This window comes from Vicugna pacos, chromosome 15 (assembly GCF_048564905.1).
Source record: "Vicugna pacos chromosome 15, VicPac4, whole genome shotgun sequence".
Classification (NCBI taxonomy): domain Eukaryota; kingdom Metazoa; phylum Chordata; class Mammalia; order Artiodactyla; family Camelidae; genus Vicugna; species Vicugna pacos.
The window spans coordinates 3,564,340-3,589,303 of record NC_133001.1 but is presented as its reverse complement, the minus strand read 5'-3'; the positions used below and the strand labels follow the sequence as shown (position 1 = coordinate 3,589,303).

General features: G+C 46.6%; 1 protein-coding gene across 8 annotated transcripts in view; it reads right to left on the bottom strand.

Annotated features, from left to right (window-relative positions):
* The window catches only part of LOC102543706 (methylcytosine dioxygenase TET3), a 101,004-nt gene that overhangs the window by 56,029 nt on the left and 20,011 nt on the right, over positions 1–24,964 (bottom strand). The window contains exon 1 of one of the 8 annotated variants that reach the window (XM_015251819.3): positions 16,179–16,308. The exons of the other annotated variants lie outside the window; for them this stretch is intronic. The gene's annotated coding sequence lies outside the window, so the exon portion shown is untranslated. Of the gene's footprint in view, positions 1–16,178; positions 16,309–24,964 lie in introns of those variants that run through there. 8 annotated transcript variants of the gene reach the window in all.

The window sequence follows — 24,964 nt, the reverse complement described above, 5'->3', positions numbered from 1 at the left end:
CTCCCAGGCACCAGCCTCACGTCTCTGCCTCACATTCCACCCTTGCTCAGCCTGCAGAATTTACGAGCGCTGTCTGCACGCCTCCAGCACTCAGCGTGCGTGACAGGGTCACTAAACCCCTCCATCCCACGTGCACTTCTCCCAGCAAGGTGGGGGGGTCTGTGTCCCTCCCCTCAAATCGCGGCGGGCTGGTGACAGTGGTGGAAGTGCCGCTACATGGTTTTCAAAGCTGGATCATGAAAGACAACACAGCTTCTGCCTCGTTCTCATGACACCCAGCCACCATCCTGTGAGGAAATGCAGGCCGTCTGGAAAGTCCACATGAAGGTGTCCCCAGGCATTCCCAGATGAGGTCCCAGCCAACAGCCGGCATCAACCTGCCAAGCGAGTGACTGAAAGAGCCCTTCAAGGATTCCAGCTTAGCTGTCAAGTTACCGCTAGCTCTAAGACTCCCCAGCTGAGGTCACAAGCATCAAGGAACAGAGACAAGCCACCCAAGCTGTGTCCTTTCTGACTTCCAAGTCCAAGGCTTCCATGAGCATAGTAAAATGAACGCTGTTTCACGCCACTGAATTTCGGGGTGGTTTCCTACCTTACGATAGACCAGGCTGTATATTTCAGGAACATCAAGAAGTTTACAAGGCAAAAGGCAAGAAACAGTCCTGCACACACAGAAGCCCTCTGGCATACCGGTGTCATGAGAGCAGTCTTCAGGGCCTGGGGCATGGGGCCACTTCTCTCTGAGAAGGTGGACATGTGTGTCGAGAAAGGTTCCACCTTGAAGTCACTTTCGAGATGAGACTCAGAGGATGGGCAGGTATTTTGGAGGAGGGGAAGAAGGAAGAACTCCAGATGGAGGGACTCGCATGTGCAAAGGCATGGAATCATGAAAACGCCTGGCAGGCAGGGGAGGGTGAGCTGTCAGGGACAGTCTGAGCACAGAGTGTGAGGAGGGCAGGGGTGGGGATCACCGCAGGAACACACAGGAGCAGATCTGCAGTTCAGGGGGGCCCTCAGGCGTTCGCACAAAGCACCACCGGCAGGGTTCAAGGCTGGTGGCAGGCAGCCCGGCTGGGAGAATCGTGCCGCTGTCCAGATCAGTGGTCAGAAGGGCCTGAACCAAGGCAACAGCAGAGAGGTGGGGGTGAAGCGTGACTATGGGCAAATGATAACGTCCTCCTGGACCAGTCCTGCCTAGCACAGGTCTGAACCCGACCCGACGCAGTCCCCACACACAGCCACCTTCTGCTGGGGATCTTTCCCTAAAAGAGGAGACCAAGCGCACTGTCAGAACTCCTAGGGGACAAGTTCCATCACACCTGCAGAATCCAGCAGAGTGCTCAGCATGTGCTCAAAAAGGGTCAGCGGCTTCTTCCTCCCGGGACCCGGCTGGTACCAGCCTGCTCACCCCCTGACGTTGAGAGACAGCCTGCAGAAGCTCTGGGCAGCTGGTGGTCCTGCTCTGCTACAGCACCTGTCACAGCGCACACACGGAAGAGGGCCGCAGAGCTGCCCGGGCCCTCGGGAATGCCTGTGCCATAGAAGACTCGGGAGCCTGGTGTGGGCTCTTGGAACAGCCTGCCCCCATCTGTCTCCACAGCGAGGCCCACCGAAGGTGTCGGTGCGGCCCCTTCTCAGAGCCATGTTCCCAGCACAAAACCCCTCCCTGCCCTCACTGGGCCCCACACATCCGGGCTTACCAGGTCTCTTCCCTGCCACAGTATCACTGGGAAGTCTCCAGCCCATCCCAGGCTTGGCCTGGACAGGCTGGGGGCGCACCCCCTCACTGGGGAGTGGGCAGCAGGGGTTTGTTACTGGAAGAATAAATGCCCTTCTCAGCGCCAAGAGACCCGCTCCTCACCTCCGTGATGAAGGGCTGGAGTGTATGCACAGCATCACCACCCCCGGTCACACTCTCACCTGCAGAAGACGCCAGGTCTCCCTCCAGGGGCCCGCGTGTCCCTGTACCCTGCTTGGTCAGGGCTCCCAAGGTCCACGTGCCTCCTCCTCTACCGCTGACTCCTTTCTGTGCTCCCGTCCCACACCTGGTCCCTCAGACGTCCGCAGGTATTCAACAACAGCCTGCCCTCCCCTCCCCAGGGGCTCCAGAGCCCCTGACAGGAGGGTGGAAGCCCACCCCCGGACACCTCATTTTATTCATAACACAGTGAAAGGTGTGGAAATGACACCAGGTCTTCCGAGCCTTTCCTGACTCTCAGAGCATCAACACATCAAAACCAGGTCAGTGGTCAGTCAGCCTCTACTAAAGGGAAACAGGAGAAAGGGTGGAAGACAAAGACTGTCATCGTGAGAGATCAGAGTCCTCACTGCCCGGCCTTCTTAGGTCCTCTAGGAAACGTGGTGTTAGCAGAGGCAGAGTCCCAGGGCCGCTGCCGCTCCGCAGTCACAGGCCATTAGAAGAGACACACGCCCAGGAAGGTCTATCCCCGGGGCGAGCAAGCCTGCAGGCAGCCTCCACAAGGGCCAGTGGCCAGGAGGCAGGGCCAGTCTGGGGCACATCCTCTAGGGTGGAATCTCCAAGAGTGAATTCTCCTGGGACCGCAGGATAGGGGTGGCTGCTCCCCACCCAGCTGACCAGCAAATCTCAGCCCCGCACTTCCCCAGCTGCCCTCTGGGAAACCAACTCAAGGGCTGCTTTCCAGCTCCATCCTTCTCCCTAGTCGGTAGAGTTCACAGCCACCACAGCACACAAAGTCAACTCCTTCCTTCTCTCCCCCGAGGGGATGGCCCTGCTCCCTCTAATAGCACATGGGCTGTATTTGCGGCATGTTCCATCCAGTGTGATCAATTATTCACCTCTTAAGAGACTTCTCCACTTCTGGGGTTTACTGATGATACAAATCTTTAAGTGGGGAAAGAGACTCTGAGGAGGTACACAGCTGCCTGTTTTTGCAGAGGTGTGAGAGAGTGTGTGTGTGTGTGTGTGTGTGTGTACATGACTAATCCAGTCCCGTGTCTGCACTCTCCACATCTGAGCTCTCTCTGCAGACAGCAAATCTCAGAGGGTTATATCTAACCCTCTAGAGACTGTCAGGTGTAAGAGTGGGTGTCCCTGTGTGAGGCGGGGGAAAGTAATGTTTCTTGTGGTTACCGTGTACATATCAGTAAAACATTTTAAAATCTAATTTTCTCCTACTACAAAATAGACAGATACAGCATATTTCTCAATGGGTGGGTTGATGCTCAGGAAAAAGCTGAAACAAGGTCTAATTCCCTGAGGCCATCGTATCTGGCAGAAACATGGGACTGTGATTGCTCAGGCCCTTGATCTGATCATAATTAATGTGGTTTCGGGGGAAAAAGGAAAAGAAAGGGAGAAACTAGGAAAAGTCTCTGCCTAGCTCTGATGGAACATTCTTAAGATAGACTGACTATCATGCTAATCACTGCACACTCATTAATCTCCTCCAGTCATCATAAATCCTATAATGTAGAGACTCACCTCCATAGATGAGGACGCTGAACACAGAGAGGTTAAGTAACTTTTCCAATACCACACAGCAATCCAGAAGAACACAGCTATTTTTAACCACTAAGTATTCAATTTCACTTAAGGAAATGCAAATAAAATAAATAAGACAATAGAAGAAAATTTTAATTTATATATGCCAAGGATTTTCCTTGGAACATTAATAGTAAAGAATTACAGGAAGTACGGGTCAGCGGTAGAGCACATGTTTGGCATGCACGAGGTCCTTGGTACAATCCCCAGTGCCTCCATTAAGGAGAAAAAAAAAAGGACTACAAACAACCTAAGTGCCCCAACAATAGGGGAATGGTTTTAAAATGTTTCTTTTCATGAAAAGAGAATGGAGAACAAACATAGGTAAAAAAAATACTCGACTTTTTTAGTAAACAGAGAAACATAGGAAAAGACTGCTGTGAGATTCCATTTTATATCCATTACATAGAATTTAAGAACAAAGATGCTTAGTTCAAATCTTGCTCCCACCACTAACTAGCTGTGTGATCCAGAACAAGTTAATCTCTCCGTTCCCCATTTTTAAATCTATAAATCTGGGGTTTAAAAGTTGACCTCTCTGAATGCAAATCAAAACTACAATGAACTATCACCTCATACCAGTCAGAATGGCCATCATTAAAAGGTCTACAAATGATAAATGCTGGAGAGGGTGTGGAGAAAAAGGAACCCTCCTACACTGCTGGTGGGAATGTAAATTGGTGCAGCCACTATGGAGGACAGTATGGAGGTTCCTTAAAAAACTAAAGATAGAATTACCATATGACCCAGCAATCTCACTCCTGGGCATACATCCAGAGAAAAATATAACTCAAAAAGACACATGTACCCCAGTGTTCACAGCAGCACTATTTACAATAGCCACGATATGGAAACAACCCAAATATTCCATTGATAGATGACTGGATAAAGAAGATGTGGTATATACATGCAATGGAATACAACTCAGCAGTAAAAAAAAGAATAAAACAATGCCATTTGCAGGAACATGGATGGACCTAGAGATCATCATTCAAAGTGAAGTGAGCCAGAAAGAAAAAGAAAAATGCCATATGATATCACTTACATGTGGAATCTTAAAAAATAGGACACAAATGAACTTATCTACAAAACAGATGCAGACTCACAGACATAGAGAACAAACTTACAGTTACCAGGAGTTAAAGGGGGTGGGAAGGGATAAATGGAGAATTTGAAATTTGCACCTCCTGGGGAGTGATGGAAATGTTAGCTATCTTGATTCTGGTAGTGGTGTCATGGGTGTATTCATCTATCAAAATTTACCAAATTGTTCATCTGAAATATGTGCAGTTTACTGTACAGGAACAATACCATATAAAGGTGTTTAAAAAAAAAAGTTGACCCCTCTGTGCCTATTTCATCTGTAAATCAAGGGTTAATAACAATACCTAAATGCACAGGGTTGTGAAGAGGATTAAACAACTTAACATGTGAAAGACACAACTATGTACCAGGTCCACAGAAAGCCCCAGGTAAGGGTATTTTAGTTAGGTACCAAGTGCTGGTGGAATTTAGCAGGAACTTCTTTCTCATACATCACTGGCAGAGGACAAAACAGGACAACTATTTTGGAAAGGTCTGTGGTGCCATCTTTCAATGTTAAACGTGCACATACCCTATGACCCTGTAATTCCGCTCCTCGAGAAACTCAGCTCATGCCCATCCGGAGATGTGTACACAAGTGTTCACAGCAGCATTACTTATAAAAACCAAACTGTGGAAATAGTCTAAGTGCCCACCATCCACAGAATGGACAATGGAATATTACACAGCAGTGCAAATGAATGAACCACAGGAACATGAATGAGTCTCAGAAACAACATCAAGTTAAAAAAAAGCAAACCTGGAAAGACTGCATATAGTCTACTAGCTCTACAGCTCAAACAAAAAAAGCATATGTGAATGTATAAGAATGTAAACATATGAAATTAAAACTTTTAAAAAGCAAGGGAATGAAAAACACAAAAGTCAAGGTACCACTTGCCTCGGGAGGTGAAGAAAGGGGATGAGCTTAGGGGGCACCCAGGGAGTTTCAGCAACGTCAGCGATAGTCTAGTTCTTAATGTAGGGAGGGAGCTCACATGTGCTTATGATTACGCTTTCTCTGTTTATGTTAAGTACATGTTTCAAACAATATGTAAGAAAATTGTAAAATGTAATATTCTATCAGTAGATATATTATTGATGAAAACGATAAAGAATAGAACATAGAAAAACACAGGGAAATGTCTTCAGTGAAAAAATGAAACTCAAGAATGTACTTATACTAAGAGATACTTTCTAAGGATATTCATGACAGGGTAGTGTTTACACTATTTGAAGTAGAAAAAAATAGCATTCGAAATTTTGCCCACTTTAAGAATACAGTTCCATTAACAATCAACATCTGTGCATACACACAAAACACCAAGGGGAAACATGCAGAAATGTTAACAGTGCTCATCTCTGGATGGAAAAGAATGGGTATATTTTCTTGCTGGGTCTCCAGAATTTATTGTACGTATTTCATTTTTATTTAGGGGGGTAAGTTTAAGAACAAAGGACCTACAATACACCTGAAAGTTTGCACAAACTACGCATGTCTCTGGGCAAAGACCAGAGGGGGGCCTCAAGGAGAGGAATTCATGGGTGTATTTTCTTGCTATTTCTGTTGCTAGAGAGTTGTTTTACATCACACACACGTCACACAACACATACACAGAAAGTAAGAAAAATCCTAAAAGATGGGCAGTACTCTACAGAGGGGTGGGGAGGTGGGGAGACGGGGTCAGATTGAGGTGGGGTGCTGAGTCTTAAGTTCCCTGTAACTCGCTGTGCTGTGCTCGGGACTATAAGCCCCCAGCACAGCACCACGACTTGGCCGGGCAGCACTCTTCCCCAGCCGCTACTTCCTACCCCCTCCCCTCCCGGGAGCGCAGGGGTGAGGCGGGGCCAGGGGCGGAGCCAGCGCGGCGGGGCGGGGCGGGGCGGGGCGGGGCGGAGCCAGCCCCAGGCCGAGCGCGGGCCTCCAGCCGCCGCGGCGGCACGGCCAGAGGCCAGCGGGAGGAAATGGAGCCGACCACATCTGAGGCCTGGCGAAAGGAGCAGCAGCTGCCTCGGAGGCCGCCAGCACGCGAGAACCAGGTCAGGACGCAGAGGCGGCTCCTCAGCCAGACAGCAAGAGGGCCCGCCCCCCCCAACACACACACAGAGCACACAACACACACACACACACAGAGCACACCCCACACTCAGCCCCACAGCCACTGGGGCCATGGCCCAAGCCACGCAGTGCACGTCCCACGGCCCCACGGCCAGAAGAGCCCCCATCAATCCCCAGCCAGGCCGGGCCAGCCCATAGCTCCACCCACCCAGCTGCTCACACCCAGTTCTCACCACCCACCTCCTACCCCCAAAGTTTAAAAAGTGAAGGAAGTAAGAAACTTGGCCAACACCACAGACCATTGACAGAGAGCCAATCCTTGACTAAGAGCCCCATGCACTTTCCCCAAAGGTGCCCCAAACTCCACAAAACCTACTGGCAGTGCAGTGGGTCAAAAGCACCAGCGCTAGGGTACATGGTGATGAGACAGCAGCTAACAGTTTTGGGTGCTGAGTGCTAACCTCTGGATTAAGAAAGTGCTTTCATCTTTAGACAACCTCTTCCAGCCTTCCAGCAACCCAATATCCATTTTAGTGGATGAACAAATGAGGCACAGAGAGGTTAACTAACATACTCCAAATGTTCAGAACTGGTGAGTGGCAAAGGCCAAGTCTAACATCGGAGCAGGCAGTGGATGCCCATGGCCTCCTAGCTGCCGGGGTTCTAGTCTTTCAGACAATGAGATCCCACATGTGCAGGAGAGTCCCAATAACTATGGATTTCAGCCTCTTACTTGAAGCCCTGCTAAGTGAGTTTGTCCCCATCCATTCCTTTTTCAAAGACTCGAGAGGACTTAAGTTTTTTGCATTCAAAGAAATGAATCTTTAAGCCACTACCCAAAAAGCTGGAGGAAAAGTAGTTTTTGGCAGAGGGGCCTCCACCCATCAGTCATAAGACCGACTTCACACAGTGGGCTAGGAAATGGAAAAAGGGGGAAGCTGACATTTAGGGAAGTCTGGTGGTGTCCACAAGGCAGGAAACTGGGGAGTGAAAACAAGTTCTCCTCAGCCTAACTCCCTGGGAAAATCACACCGTGCATCTCAGTGTGAACTCTCAGTATCTGCAGTCACTACAGGTCTGTTAGCCCCGATTAACTGAAAGATGCCAGTAATTTGGGCTCTTGTACATGTTCATCTGAAAGTCCTGCCCTCAGTGTTGGAAAAAAAGGGAACAGGAGCCTTGATCCCTGCTTAGCCATTTCTCCTCCCTGGGGTCAGAGGTGAGGGCAAAGGCAGTGAGAATCCTCCTCCCTCCCTGCAGGAGACCCCCACTCTGCCGCCCATCCCCACACCTCCCTCCCTCGATTTTGGTGATGCTGCTGGATCCTGGTCCTCCTCCGTCCCCTCCACAGAGCTGCTCTCCACCCTTCCAACCTCACCCTCTCAGCTCTCCTGGAAACCTCACCTACCCCAAGGCTCCACTGCTCAGCTGGCACGAATAACCCAAAAGCGTCCTTTCTCCTGGACTGTACCACAAGCTCCCAGCCTGCTCTCCAACTAGCACACATTTCTACTTGGATGCGACTTCAATCCAACACACTTAAAACCTAACTCGGCACCTGTCCTTTTCCAGCAACTCCTCCTCTGGACGTTCCTTTTTTCAAAAGCCACGTGAAGAGTCATTCTCCTGGGTATCCTGGCTCACACCTTCCGTCAGCTTTGACGCCCTCCTCTTTATGTTTCCATGTGCAAGCAGACCCTGGTCCTGTCAACCGCTCCTCTGCACAGTATTGCAGATCTGCCTTCTCTCAGTTTCCCGTCACTTACCTCTCACGGGGACAGCTGGAGGGGGCGCCCTGACTGGCCAGCCCAGCTTTCACCCCAGCACACCAAGCTGGGGATCAGTCAATGCACTGAGCCCTGCGGGAACCCCAGCCCCCAGCTCCCAGGCCAGGGCGCCTTCTAATTCGCTACTTCAATCTTCTCTTCTGGTTTAAGTGATAACAGTAAACACGTAGGTAAACAAATAGGTAAGCGTGTCAAGGGCAAAAAAGACCCTTCCATCTGACAGTGCCGCTCCTAGGAATTTAGGTTTATAAACCTGCACTTCAGAAAATCTTTTCTACACATTAGCAAAAACTGAGAACTCAGGGTGAGGGGAGCAGCTTAGTAAATTATGATACAACTCAGTGGGATATTAGAGTCATCAAGACCCTTAGATTATGAACACCAAGGAAAAAAACTGGGTAAAGTGGGAAGTAAAAGTTGGGGAATAGCATACTGCATGAATTTATGATTACAACTATGTACCATATGCATGCAAATGATAAGAGAGGGAAGGTAGTTCTTTAAATAAGTGAAAATAGCTGTAGCAGCCCCAAAGAATTATGGAGCTTCACCTATAGATGCTACCAGTACATTTTAACAACCATATATATATTTGCATATATATAATTATGTATTCATTTATTTCCCCCCCAACAAATACGTATTGAGCATTTACTATGTGAGTGTCATTTCAGGCACTGGGGACACAGCAGTGAGGAAGCGGTCCCTGCCTCATGGACAGAGACTTTTTAGAGGTTTGGATTTGTCTTGTGTCCCATTCAAAGGTACGTTCCTTTAGGGCAGTGTACCACTATCTCTACAACGTGTGTGGCAGCATAAATCTGTACTCCAGCTTTGAGTATGCAATGAAAGCGACGAAAAATGATATTAACTGTAAGCTTATCTCTAAGTGAAGATGCCCTTTGTGTAATTACTGATAGAGTATCAAAGGCATACTAAAACTCATTATAGAGCCAGGGGAACCCTGGTGGATGACCAAAGAGAATACAGGAAGGTCATTAAGAAGAGAATGAGAAGGAAGGTAAAGAACAGTTTCAGCAGAAGATGCAGAGAGATGGAGGAACAGGAAGGTCTGTCATGCAAAGCAGAGGATGAAGAGGTGAAAGCAAGAAACTCCCACTTCCCCGAGATGACCGCAGTTAACACCTGGGAAGGATGACAGTTCCTCTCCCCTACGCAACATGCACTTAATTTACAAAATTGGGGTCGCTGAGTATATTCGTTTTTTTAAAATAATAATTTCTCCTCTTGCCGTATCACAAGTATTTTCCTATAGTGTTAACCTACTTCAAGAATTTCATTTCTTCCAAAGCTTTCTACGGTCCCTGGTATGCATCTGCGCATATGTACGGCCCCCGAGGTTGAAGGTCTAGCACTCTCACGTTTTGCTAGGTTCTCAAGACACGCAGTAACTGTAGGGTAGTTTTTTCCCTCTTCATGTCACCTCTGTCCAGGCTTGTGATTCCTCCAAGGGCGGGGATGGAAAACTTGGCACTAAGCCAGGACTCTGGTCGGCTGAAGGGATGGACTCTCCCAACCCCACAGGCTGCAGGTAACCACCTTGATAACCAAGAGGCAGGATTTCACTCACATGAGCACGAGGGTTCCATCTCATCTGGGTGACAACTTAGGAGGAACGTCTCTAGTCTGCCTTTACAGAGAAATATTATGCAGCCATTAAAAGGAACGAAATACTGACACATGCTACAACACGGATGAACCCTGAAAACATTATGTTCAGTGAGAGAAGCCAGATACGAAAGGCCACGTATTATATGACTCTATTTATGTGAAACGTCCAGATCAGGCAAATCCATAGAGACAAAAACATTAGTGGTTGCCTAAGACTGAGGGGAGTGGAGGAAGTAAAAAGGTAGTGAAAGCTAGTGGGTAGAGTTTCTTTTCAGGGTGATGGAAATATTCTTAAACAGACAGTGGTGATGACTGGACAACTCTGTGAATATACTAAAACCACTGAATTGTACACTTTAAGTGGAGAAATTGGATAAATTGTATGTTATGTAAATTATATCTCAATAAAACTGTAATTTAAAAAAAAAACCTTTAGAGAAAACTTTCGTTTCTATCTCTATAAAAAGCTTTAAAACAAGAGCAGAAAATGACATTTGCTCCAGGAGGGAAGGGCTGAGCTGGTGACCCTCTCCCCGAAGGAGATAAAGGGACAGAGGAACGACAGGAACATGAAAACACTCTTCTTTGTACATCCCTCACACAAGCACTGATGACTCCTTTTACTTCCTCACTGGGTTACAAACGAAAGTGAAAACAAGGGAGGCCTCATCTCGGGGAAGCTGGTGGTGGCCTAGAGGGGGAGACCACCCCCCCTCGATCCGCTGCCAAGTTTTGAAGGGAAGGACCCCTTAGTAGAGCAGGGTTGTCACTTCCGAGAGGAGCGGCAAGCGGGTGTGGCCATGAGCTCTGACAGTGCATGCTGAGATCCCCAAAACTGAGAACCACTGACATAAACCCATGAAATGTAGGCTGGTTCAGAAGATCCTTATTATTTAAAAGAAAAAAGTTGGAGAGGGGAGTTCGCAAAAGAGTCAGTGAAATAAAAACAAATAAGATCAAGAATGTGTATTAAGCAATTAGCATGCCCTTAAAAAGTTAAATTTTGTTGAAAAAAACAAGAATCAAGTGTTTAACACCCACAGTGTAAGAGGGGCTGCGAGAGAACCTCACAGTCAGTTACCTGTGCCGTGTCCCCCTTGTAATGCAAATGACCACTGCACAGCCTCCACCCAAGGACAGGGGCAGGTGGGCAGGGGACCCGCCAGCTCTGGCCCGGCCTCGGCCTCAGGACATAGCCAAGGCTCCCACTTTGGCAGGCCACTAACCCCGAAGTGGCCAAGAGGGGTGAATTCCCACACCCCCAACCCGAGGTGTCATTCCGCAGAAAGCGCCAGCCACACCCTACCCAAGGCCGTTCTCAAGAGGGAGTGGCAGTGGCTAGACCAGCTCTTTTGTTTGGTTAGAAACAGAAGCATATTTTTATTTGGCTTCAGTTATCAGAGTGTTTCAGTGTGAGTTATTCAGATACTTGCCCCTATTTTTTTCCTACTTGACTCAGAGGCTGGAGAAATGCTAATATATATAATGCTTTCTATGTTTCAGGCATGTTCTAAGAGCTTTAATTTCTCCATCCTCATAACCCTTTACTTTACGCAAGAGAAAACTGAAGCCCAGGTGGTTAAGTAACTTGCCCCGAGGTGATGCTGGCTGGACCAGTTTTAAAATCCCTCTCTCCCACCAGCTCTGGCCTTGATCCCTGGCTGACGCCAAACCAGCTAGGGGAAGGGTGCTGCGGCCTGGCACTGCGGACAGAGGGGCAAAGGAAAACAGGAGGAGTTCCCTGGAGAACTGGGCCCTGCCCCACCTCTCTGCCTGAGGAGCTGGCTGATGATAAAGACCCAGGAGCTAAGTGTTCACTGGGAGCTGGAGGAGCATGTGACCAGGAGAGCACCTGAGCAGAGGGACCAGATTCCCAGTCCCAGCTCTTCTAAGACTTGTACTGGACAAGTCACTTTATCTATCTGGGTCTCACTATTCCTTACCTGCTCAAAATAATTTCTTTTTTAATGTCAGGAAAAACTGAGGATCTGCTCCAGATTAAAGAAGACTAAAAAAACCTGACCAATGAATACAGGTGATCTAGGGGTTTTTCTCCTACAAAAGAGGTTGTGTCAATTGGCAAAATTTGAATAAGGTCTGTAGATTCATGTTATTAGTGCTCACGAGGTCTGTAGATTAAGTCAGTAACTAGTGTTGCATCCGTGTTAATTTCCTGATTTTGGTCACTGCACTGTGGTTATTTATGTGATTTTAGAAACTCCACACTCAATATTTAGAAATAAAAGGTATCACATTTGCTACTTACTTTCAAATGGTTCAAATAAAAATTATAGAGAAAGAGATAGAAAAGAGTAAGGCAAATGTAGCAACATGTTAACATCTGGAGAGTCTGAGCGAAGAGAATTCTTTGTACTTATTCTTGCAACTTTTCTGAAACTCTGAAATTGCGCCAAAATAAAAATATTTTTTAGAAGAGTTGTGTTATTAGATGATCTGCAAGACTCTTCCAGTTTCTGTGAAAAGGTAACATCATCCTCAATTTACAGACCAGGAACAGGAAACCGGCGAGCCCGGCTGCTCGGCAGCAGGAGGGCTCTAGAACTCAGGGTCTCGGCCCTAGGTCCCCCTCGCCCCAGACTCCAGCTCTCCCCACCGCTGAGGGACAGTGAGCCCCAGTCACCACCCCAGGCAATGGATGGGAACCGCAGAGCAGAAAGCAAGTAAGAAAGGGGATACCCGGGCAGTGGGCAGTGTCGGGCTGGCTGGCTGGAGGAGCAGGAGACTCAGAACAGGGGCCCCCACCCTCTCCCAGACCCCCTCCCTCCACACACACAGAGCAGCCCGCAGAGGGCTAACCCGAAGCTTCCGCGACACACACGCACCGGCTCCAACAGAACATGCGGGCCCACGTGGAGCACAGGACCACAACCCGCGCTGACAGGAAGCACAGCCCTCTCTGACCAAAAGGAACACATCTGCAGGTCCTAAGTAAGCCTCCTAAATAACGCCAGAGTCAAGGGGAGAAAAAGTCAAAATCACAATGACGTTTCTTTCCAATCTGTTTATGCTAGCTGTACTTCTTATGGTGGGTACATACTTTAAACATCATTAATATGTAATCTGATGAGTATAAAAACAATTGTTTCTGTGAGGAAAAAAGTCATAATTAACAGATTTGAAGATTAATGAGTACCAATGAAAACAATAGCTATTAACAGAAAATATCATGCTTCTATAAATACTTTTGTTAAGTAAGAAAGAAAATAAAGGTTTCAATCCAAGAAGCTAGAAAATAAAATCTAAATAAAAGACAAGAAAAGGGAATTAGCAGAGATAAAGACAGAAACAGCTGATGAGAAAACAAAAGGCAGCCGTATCTATAATGAATCTAAGAATCTAATGGCTCTCCAAAGGCCAGTAAGATATGTAAACTTCTGGCGAGGCTGATCATTTTAAAAAGGAAACATAAACAAATATCAGAAATGTACAAAGGTGGGGGAGGGTATAGCTCAAGAGGTAAAGTGCTTGCTTGGCATCCACAAGGTCCTGGGTTCAATCCTCAGGACCTCCTCTAAATAAATAAATACATAAATCTAATTACCTCCCCCAACAAAAAAATAAGTAAATAAATAAATAATTTAAAAAAAAAAGAAATGTACAAAGACACGATGGACCTAGAGATTATCATACTAAGTGAAGTAAGTCAGAGAAAGAAAAATATCATACGATGTCACTTCTTTGTAAAATCTAAAAAAAAAAAAGGTGATACAAATCTTATTTACAAACCAAAAATACACTCATGGACATAGAAAACAAACTATAGTTACCAAAGGGGAAAGGGCAGGGGAGGGATAAATTAGGAGTTTGGGATTAGCAGATACACATTACTATATAAAAAATAAACAACAAGGACCTACTGTATAGCACAGGGAACTATATTCAATTTCTTGTAATAACACATAATGGAAAAGAATCTGAAAAAAATACACGTAAGTATATGAACAACTAAATCTCTCTGCTGTACACCTGAAACTCACACTGCAAATCAACTACACTTCAATTTAAAAAGAAAAAAAAGAAAAAAAGACTGTGGTTCTGGGGTGAGGACAGACATATATTAACGGAATAAAATAAAGATTACAGGAACAGACTTGCAAAAAAAATTAAAAGACATTTGTAACATTTGCCAAGGTATGATAAAGCAGTAATACCACTAATGTATAACGTTCTCTTATGAATTCATTAAAACAAACACACAAAGACAAAGCGAAATATAGTCACAAAGTACAGATCACAACTAAATACAGTAATAAAAACTGTGCAAATCAAAACATTTTATACCAATTTTATACCAATTAAAATTAGCTTATAAACATTTTCATAATCAGGGATTAAAAAGCAATGAAGACATTTAAATTTTTAAAAAGATGATTGTTATTAAAAGGTTATAAAATAGTAAAAGCTGTAAAGATATTAACGAGCGCTATCTCTGAGTGGTAAAATTACAGATGTTTTATTTTCTCTATTTGCTTACCTGAACTTCCTGATTTTTCTACAGTGAATTGGCATTCTTTGTAATAACAACAAAAAAGTTAACTCTTTCCTAGAGTTTGATCTTATTTGAAATTTAATAGCTTTTACACTTAGTCTCTCTTGGTTTTCCCTATGTGTTTGCATAATGCTTGACCTTTTCACAAACCATCACAGCACTTAAAGATATGTCTTTTCAGTCCTCCAGCACTGGGAGCCCCGAATAAACAGCCCCCTTTACGTTACTGCACAGACCAGCAGTTCTCAAACTCCTGTGAGAAGAGCAATCACCCATTGGAAGCTAGCCCCAAAGTCCCAGGTCCCACCTCCAAATAGCAATCCTGGGGTCTACGGAGGGGATTCAGACACGGCTGGTCTTTGAGCTACCCTTTGAGAACTCCCCCTCCAACAACCCTATGGGAGTGAGGGTGAGTGCAGAAAAAGGGGGAAGTCCTGGCTAGTTCAGAAACTGGGTGAACAGGGAACAGCAGTCTCTTTCCACCCACCACGTGCACACGCAGGTTCCACCTGTCAGTGGTCAGTGCCCATTCTCTTGAAAGAGGTGACAAGTGGGGTGGGGAGTTGGGGGAGGGCTAGGAAAAGACTTTCTCCAACAGGTGAGCCAAAGCCCGAGCAGCCCAGCATCGCAGCCTCACTGCCAGAACGCACTCTGCTCTGCAAGAAGGCGCTTGGAGCAACTCCACGGGTTCACGGAGGCCCATCTGTCAAGGGTTTCTGCTCAGCACCCTGAGAAGGCAGCTCCTCCAGAGCTGGCAGAGATAGAGCCGTGGCTGCCACGAGGAGCCTGAGGACATCCTGAGGACAGCCCAGGCGGGGACCCATGGCGACCTCCCCACTCCCAGGGCTGCTCGCCCACCCCAGGTGGGCACTGGGAGAGGAAGGAAGACACGGAGGGGTGGGGGTCCAGAGCAGTGCTTCTACCTCCCTCCTTGACCTCTGGGGTGTACCCTGGTTCCACTGTTTCCCAGGGGATTTAAATGAACTAGCAGAGGAGCCAGAGAAGGTGGTTCTATCTCTTCTGTGCCCTGAACACTGAAGGCAAGGGCAAGCACAGACCACAGGCTAAATGAGAACCATTCCTGCTGCAATCAGACGCAACACGGTGACACAGTGAGCCAGATGCACAGCGTCACAGAGTGACTGGGAAGCAGCTCACAGCCCACCTCTAACTGCTATTTCTTTTACCTGCAAAAGCCAAGTTTATCCAACCCCCCCCCACCTTCTTTTCACTCAGGCCAAGAGGCAGCAATCCTCACGTCTCTAGGTCTGTAGCCAGCCCCCCCCCTAGGGATAAGGGGTCCCTTGTTCATTGGTCCTGGTGGATAAAGCCTTCCTAGGCAGCAGAGATCAGGGACCTGTGGTTAAGGGAAGACCAGCAGGGGAGCAAGGCAGAGTGGCTTGCACTGGACAGCTCCATCAAGAAAAGGTGTCTTTCATTCCCCAACAACAAGTTAAAGCTTAAAATGCAAACACAGTGAGGAGGATTAGCCCTTTCACAGGAATAAACTTCACCAAGAAATCACCTGGGTGGGGGGTGGCCATGGACTCTGGAAGAGAACAGTACAGAGCAGACAGATACTACCTTCGAGAAAGGAGACCAGGCGCACAGCCGTGGGGTCAGTATCACCTGTGGCCTTACAAGCTCTGCTTCCAGCCGTGATGAATCCTCACCCCCAAAGAGCAGCTGCAGATACGTGTGTGTTTTAGGCTGCCTGCAGGTGTCTGGGAACCAAGAACACAGCTCTTCCTATTAGTGCTAATGAGGGTTAATGATCAGTGGGCTGTCAGCCTCAGGGTAATTACGAGGTGTGGGTTTAAAGGCTCCTCCCTGCTATCTGCCTGTGGGAACATGGCCCAGGACCGTCTCTTAACTGTGGGAGCAGCGCAGGTGCCCCACCTGTTGCCCGGCTCGCAGCGTCCAGGCTTGGCGCCAGGGCTGCTTTACATTCTGCTCCCCACGTTGGCCTAGGCTGTCACACTTTGAGGAGCTGAAGCTCATTGTCCTGCGCATCAATTTGATTCCACAGCATTTATTAAAAGGATTTACTGCATGCCAGGCTTTGTGCCAGGTACTGGGGAACGAAACTGAGTAAGATGAGGTTTACTTATTTATTTATTTCTAGAGGAGGTAGTAGGGATTGGACCCAGGACCCTGTGTATGCTAAGCATGTGCTCTACCACTTGAGCTACACCCTGCCAACCTCAAAACTGAGTCAGATGAGCACCTCACCGCTAGGAACTCATACCAAGCGCTGAAGACTGAAGTGTCGCTGGAGAGGTTCAGCCAGCATGTAAGAACGAGGGGCTGCCCGGGTGTTAGACAGCAGCTGACAAGAACCAGAGCATTTCTCACGCACCTGCCGCGACAGGTTAGAAAGTGTAATGGGAGACCTGATCCACAGCAACAGCAGCAGAGCCCAGGTGCCCTAGGAACAAACTTAACGAGAAACGGGTGAAGACCCACGTGAAGAAAACTTTAAACCTTTGATGGACACGCAAAAGGACAGGAATAAATAGAAACATACTTCCCATTCCCTGGACGGGAAACTCATTATAAAGCTGTCCATTCTCCCCCAAATAATCTATAAATTCTTTGTGATCCCAACTGAAAAATCCCAGCATTTTCCACAGACCTTGACAAGTTGTTTATAAGCTTATTTGGGAAAGGAAATGCAAAAGAAAAGCCAAAGAAATGTTGTGGAAAAAATGAGTTTTTGTTTAAACCAAACTGTTATATAAAAACTGCAGTAATTAGAACAATGAAATACTGACACAGAATCAGACAAATAATTCAACGGAACTGAAAAGGCCCTAAAACATTCGCCCATGAACATATGAGTATTTACGGGATGCTTAAGGTAGAATTATAAACCATTTGAGAAACAATAAATATTTAATAAACAGACTGGAGACAACAGGCTTTCTATTTGGGAAAAATTCAACCCCTATCTGATACCATATACAAAAATAAATCTCAGCTTAGAGAGATCTAAATATATACAATACAACTATACCATAAAGTAAAAACTTGGGTACAAAAATACTGATGAATTCTGATCGCAAAAAAATAAAACTTCCATTTGATAGACACAATGAAAGACAAATGAGAGGCCAAAATTTTTTTCAAACTATAATAGAGGTTAATACTGATAACATATTAAGCACTTTTATGAATCAATAAAAAGACAATCTAATTAAAAATGGGTAATGGATATAATAGGTAATACACAGAATACACGCAGAATGTCTAACATGCAAAACATTCTCAAGTTCACTAATAAAATATACTATATCCTTTTTCACCTATCAAGCTGGAAAAACTTAAAGGCTGATGATTCCTCATTCAGTGTTATTAGGAGAGTGAATCTGATAGATATTATCATATTACCTTTTGGAGGGTAATTTGTCAGTGTTAATTAAAATTCCATTTGTATGACTTTGTCCTGTACAAATACTTGAACAAATAGCAAAAAAACGTATAAATACGTAAACTACCACATCATTTGCAACTGCAAAAAAACTGGAACTGTAAATGTCCATCAATAGGAAACAATCACAATAAATCCATAAAACGAAAGACTCTACCGCCACTTATAAGGCTAAGATAAGTGTAATGACAAGGAAAGGTGTCCTCAACACAGTATGAGCAAAGAAAAGGTTACCCAAAAAAAGAGGTATGGTTTGAACACATTACTGCAGGAAAGGCAGTAAGTTCAGGTACTCATTTTAAAGTCTGGAAGGACATGTATACATTGTTAACAGAGATTACACTGGGAGGGAGAAGATACAGGGATTTTCAATTTCCAATTTATACATTTTTATATTATTTGATTTCTTTTTTTTATTTCTTTAAATGGGCATGTAATTATTTTTATTTAAAGACCCAAAATTTATTTTCCATTTTGGAAAAAAAAAAGAGAAGAAGAATATTGCCATTGGTTTCCAGGTTGAACTCGAAGTCCACCCTTTCTCTGTCCCCTGCCCATACCCTCCCCTGGCCTTTACTGCTCTCTAAGGAATCAAGATAAAGGGTGAGAAAAATCTAGCCACCAAGGCGCTGCACCATTTCCCTTGAGTGTGGCCCCTGGGCCAAGTCCTTCTCTGCTGGCTTGAACAAGTTTGGGCTGGGTGCAGAGGCCTCCCCCACCTACCAGGCCCTGTGGGACCCAGAGAGGGTCGACTGCCCTCTCAATTGGGATCACTGTTGCTGGCACCCTGAGCTCTAGGAGGAATATGGAAATAGGTTTTCAGTGGCGCACAGGAAGAGATGCTAACGCTGTCTTTCCCAGCAGTTTGGATGCCTCACTCGTCTTCTGCTGTCCTCTCCATCTTAGCACGTTACACGCGGCCTCAGAGACACCAGCTGGGCCATGGCTTCTAGAGGGGCATGAAAGAAGCAGGGAGCAAGACTCGAACCTGCAGCCTCGGCCAGCTCAGCTAGGCCATGAGCTCTGGGTCGAGTATTTCTTTTCCCTCTCCCCTCACCAACCTTAGCTTCTAGCTTCATTTCCTATGGTGTTAATGTGTGAGGCTTTTCGAAATACTACTAAAACTTCCATTTGGGCTTAGGATATGCTCTAGTCCTAGCAAATTAAACCAATTTTGCTTAGGTTAAAAAAAAAAAGTTTTCCACAGGTCCTGGTTGCCAAGCTGGTAAGCCATTTCTAGGTCTCTACCTAGGGGCTTGGAGAAAAAGCCCCCAGGAGTAAGCGAGCGCGGCACTGTCTGGCCTCGCCACTCTTCCACACGCAGGGAGGAAGCGGAGTCAGGCCACGCCAGGACTTGGCACACCCAAGAGCTCCAGCACACACGTAACATCAAAACCTGGAGAATGAGGCTACAGCAGAACATAGAGAAAAGGTCATATTTTAAAATGTGTTTGTGATCAAAGGAAAAAGTAGAAAGAGAAAAAGTAGAGTGTCCTAAGGATTCAACTGAGAATTCAGAAAAAGCACATACCAAATAAACTTAAGGGAAAAAAATGAATTGAAACTAAAGGAGAAATTAATGCTTTAGCAAACAGAAAGCACAACTGAAATCTACGTGCTTTTTTATTACATCAAACTGGCAAAGGTAAGGAAGGAAAAGAAAAAATTAACATACAACAGTAGAAATTAAGTGAAAAAAAATTACAGATACTGAGGGAACCAAAAACCAATAACTGTATGTGCATTATGATAATAAATTTGAAAACAGATCACTCTCATGGAATAAACACAGTAAATGTTCTATAGCAATAGCCACAGGAGGAAAAAATCCAAAAGCTGCAAAGACCCATCCTTCAAAAAAGGTACCAGGCTCAGAAGGCTCTGCCAGTTTTTTTCCCCAAAATCCTTAAGGAATGAAATGACTAAACTGTATTTAAATTGCTCCAGAGCATAAAGAATAAAATTTCACAATGCATAGTATGAAGTTACTATTACTCTAAAACCAACTGATGATGAAAACAGGAAAGGAAAATTGTCCTAAGTCAACCTCACTCACAAATACAGACGCAAAACTCCCACATTAATAAATCAAATGAAAACATGTTAAAAACAAACTCCCCAACACCAACAATGGCATATTCAAGGAATACAAAAATAGTTCAGTATTAAGAAATGTATTAACACAATTCAGGCAAAGGAGATCTACCCTCTCCTCTTCACACCATGTTAAACAGATACATCCTGGCCTCAAATCCAGCTCCTCCCCTTGTGAACCACCAGCCCTTGGTCACACTACTATCCTGAATCTCAGGTTTTTTATCTGAAAGGTGGGGCTATCACTACCTGCCTTGGAGTTGTCATGAGGACTAAGAGACAGAGAATTAGTAAAACTTTGCCCCGTGAGCCCCACACGCGGTAAATGCTCAACAGCAGTATTACAGCTGGTTGTTAAGTAGGGGCAAGCGGGCTGTCATGCAGCACGACTCCATTTTCACAAGCAGCACAAAACAAGCGTGTGGTGTGCACAGAATCAAGTCTAGAGGGATGCTCCAGTTAAAAGTGGTTAACTGGGTTGTGAAATTACAGGAAAATTCTTTCCCTTCTAATTTTTCCAAAGAACATGTATTACCTGTATAATCAAAAAAAAAAAAAAGACTAAAAAGTCAAAAAATGATACAGAGGTTTGGATTCAGTCAAGACTGAGGACTGGCAAGCCCAAAGGCCAAAGTGGAAAAGGAAGTAAAGGCGACAGACAAGAGGGCAACGCCAGGCAGGGGCTTGCAGGACTCCTCTGCCCTGTGCCCCGTTACCGTGAAACCCACTCGGGCGTGTAAAGGTGTTCCTGGCAGAGGACCAGCTGAAGCCCTCCAGACCCAACGCTAGCACACACTGCTGTACTGAGCACAGCCTCGCCTGACTTTGCCCAAATGCCATAGAAATTCTGAACAATGGGAATGGGGCGACAGTACCCATTTCTTGATCCAGGTGGTGGTTACACAGGTGAGCTCACTTTGTGAAACTCACCAAGCTGCACACATTATGTGCTTTTTTGTGTGTATGCCACACTTCGTACAAGTTTTTACAAAATTAAAAGCTGAGAGGAGAACCCTTGGTTTCTGCCATCAGCTACAGAATTTCCCTCAAATTCTGGTTACAATAAATATGAAGTTAGGGATCAGTTTCATGGAAGAGAACACTCAATCCAGTGTTTTGTCTAACATGTCTCATTGTCTTAATAAATACAGAGTCTGGAAAGATGATCATTAAAATTATCAATAGATGAAAAAAAAAATTCCAGGACAACCCACAGATATAGGAAGCACGAGGAAAACCAAAACAGATGAGGGTGGTGGCTCTCAACCGTGAGTGCACATTCAAGTCACCTGGGGAGCTCTGAAAAATGCTGGGGTCCCCGTTGTACCCCAGACAAATTACATAAGAGTCTCTGGTGCTGGGGCCCAGACATTGATAGTTTCTTTTTTAAAAGTCCCGCAGATGATTCTAATAAGCAGCGAGACTGAGAACCACTAAACTAGTTGAGCCACAGGGACTGGTCACTGGAAGCTCTCTAGGCAAGGTAAAGGTCAGTTGATGGAGGCTGCAGGGTAGGAGCAAGTGTTCAGGGCGGAAGATCCCTGACACCCACGCAGGTCTTCCTCCACATCCCGCGTGCCCAGACCTCAGCAGAGTCCCAAGGTGTAGCGATGCCCCACACACGGAGGAGACAGCCTCTGGAAAGTAAGATGGATGGGGCTTCTGGGGGGTTGGACACAGAACCCTGGGCTCTGGTTCCCAGCTGGGTGTTGAGACCGCTCTGAACCACTTGTCAATACAGCCCCAAGACATACACCGCTCCAACCACACAATCCCAGAGCTAGGCCCCAACTCTACCCAGGATCCAAATGACACCACTGGGAACCCACAGCTGGAAAACAGGAAACCGAGGAGAAATAACCACAGGAAGAAGGGCCACAGGGTAGAGGTCAGGGTATAGCTCAACCGTCAGGTAGGACCTGGCTCAGGGACAAGAGACGGGAAAAGGGGACGCGACACAGCCCACCTGCCGAGAGGTTCCAACACTACCCTCGGGGCCCCCACACCGACTCATCCTGCGTCCACCCTACCTAATTATACAACAGGAACCCACAAGTGTGACCCCAACAGATGGCTATCTTGGCCTTACCACCCTATAGGATTTTACATGCTCCTAGATAATTCTGATAGAAGGAATCCTTCACCCGCGCCCTACAGAAAGAGCAGTGCCCTCAGAGGCCCGCACTCTGCTCAGTCCAGAACTTAGGGCTGAGCTCAAAGCATGAGGGGTGAGAGTGGGGGTGAGCCGAAGCCATGAGGAGTGCCTTAGGATGGAAGCACAGCAGGAGAAGAGGAAAGGACCTGCCGTGCCAGGAAAAACAGCTGGGCATCTCTTGGGCACACACCTTCAGCACGCCACTAAAAATCCCTTTCTGTGTTCCCCCACTAGAGCTCAGGTGCAGAGCAACAATGATGGCGACTGGGAAGGCACGTGTCCCCTCCCGGGGTCCAGCAGAGCCTGGTACAGTCAGGGGGCACCCTCTTTACCCAGACAGAACTTGTTCAAGCCAACAGAGAAATGAGTTGGCCCAGGGGACACACTCAGTGGGGACGGTGCAGCAGAAGGTGTCTGTCTGGGGATTCAGATGGGGCTGTCAGCCTGAACCCCTTTCAGGGTCTCTGCCTCGGTCAGGAGTTACCAGCCTCCCTGGCTCTTCGACCTTTTGCACAGTGGCCAGCAGGAATCAGAGACGCAACCCTCCCCTAAGGTACAGGAAGGTGGGCCAGCGGGAAACAGCTCCTACTGTAAACTCCATCTGTTAAGCAGGGCCGGGAACCAAGGCCCGCAGGCTGAAGGAGCGGACTCCCGGGAAAGGGGATGTTGGTGGGGGTGTGTAGTTGCTGCAGCAGCAAAGCAGGAAACTCCGCAACAGGGCAGGGAGCTCAGGAGCTCACTGTCAGGGATAAGTTGCAAACCCTTTCAGTGTCTTTGTTACCCTTGCAAAGCCCGTAAGGTTAGGATTACACATGAAAAATGCTTGGAGGTGGGATTAGGAAATCCAATTACTTAAGCACCAAAGACACAGGCGTTCCAGGCCACAGAGGTAACCAGCATGCGCTCAGGTCCTAATCTCACTGTCCTTGGAATGTTGCCTCCTAAGGAACACTTCCGTGGCCCGCCAGTGTTACCTGCAAACCTTAGCCCTTCCCCACGCTCCTCCAGGATGAGGCGGCCAGGGTAGAAGGAAATGAGTATTTTTACTTTTTTGTCTAAACTTAAACATCTTAAATGAAAATACCAAAGATCCCAAACAAAACAAAAGAAAAAAACCTTTGCAGAGTGTGTGTAGAGGGGTGGGACAAAACAGGAGGGAGATTCCCCAGCTCATGCTATCAAAAATACTGGGATGTCTGTCCTTACAGAAATCAGGGCAGAGTTCGTGACCAGCCCTCAGAGGAAAACGGCCACCTCTGTTTTCGAGAGTCACGGCACGGATAACACTCGGAAGTCCAGGTGCCCTGGCCTGAGGCAATGAAGCATGAGTGTCCGGCAGGGCCCAAGTCCACTCCGGCAACTACAGGGGAGCCAGCCTGAGCCTCACCTGTTCTCTAAGTCATGCAGCGCACACGCGCACACGGTCCTTCCCGACAGGTTCTGACAGTCCACCATCAGAATCTGAAGCTTGCAGTGATAAAAGGGCAGGCAGGAAGCAACCTTATCTACAGAAGCTGAGATGCAAGTAAAAATTTTTGAGGCACTGCAGACAGAATTCTGGGCCAGCAAGGTCTCTACTCTTCCAGTGGTGGCTTTGCCCCCAAGATGGAGTGTATGGAAGAGAGAGGTCAAAACAGAGACCCTCTGCTCTCCCAGAAGCAAAGTTCTAAAGTAACGCTGATCACGGAAGGGCCCATAAACTGTTTATCATCAGTTCCCCACAACAGAAACTCAGGAGCTAAGAGTGAGCCTTTAGAAACCGGCACGGTGAGTTGAACCTGCCGCCACATCCAAGTGCGCGCTGGCGGGACCACCTCATCCAATGGTGCACAGATTGGTCTGGATGGTGTTCAGCTCCCAAGGGGAGCCACGCATGGCTCGAGCTGCCAACTAGTTGTACAAAGCAAGACCTGTTTTGGTCTGTGATATTTTGAAGAGTAAGAAAACTGATCCTTCTCCCCTTTTAGTTTGAGAAAAACTAAATTTGGAGGCAACCCTTTCATTTTACAGAAGAAACTGAAGCCCAGGGACACTAAGTGACTGCCCCATGGCTAATGACAGAACCTGAGGATAGGAGAGCTGGGATGAGAGAGAAAAAGAAACGGGACGGCCACACTTCTCACCCTCCTCTTCCCAGCCAGCAGTCTTGTCGGAGCCCCTGAAGCAGTAAGGGCCGCAGGACCCACACACTTTGAATGAGTAGAAGACAATTTCACATTCAAGGCAAACTGTCCAGGCACAGTATTTCCTTCCAGCTTTATCTGTATCTCAAACCCAGCACATCTAAAGCCAACATCCTCCTTTCAAAACTAAGCTATCATCCCAGTGAGTCCATTTCTGACCCCACTACCCTGATCTGTCACTGCCAGATCCCAGAAAGGCTAACTTATTACAAACAAGGTTGGGGTGTTGATTCTTCCTTCAAAGTCCCTTGAGGTCCACTGAGCCCGTGATGAAAGCAGACGTAAAGAAGCAGAGCCAGCTGGGAGCAAGGGGCTGGTCTGCCACGTGCAAGTTCACAATCCCAAACACAAAGATCAAAAGCATTCACTGTATTTAAAGTAAAAAAAAAAAAAAAAAAAAAAAAAAAAGATTGCCAGTGCTGGTTCTCCCACTCAGAGTCACGGTTGTAGGAAATTTAGTCAGTGTCTCTTACTTCCAGTGATACTGTGAATATCAAATAATAATGAT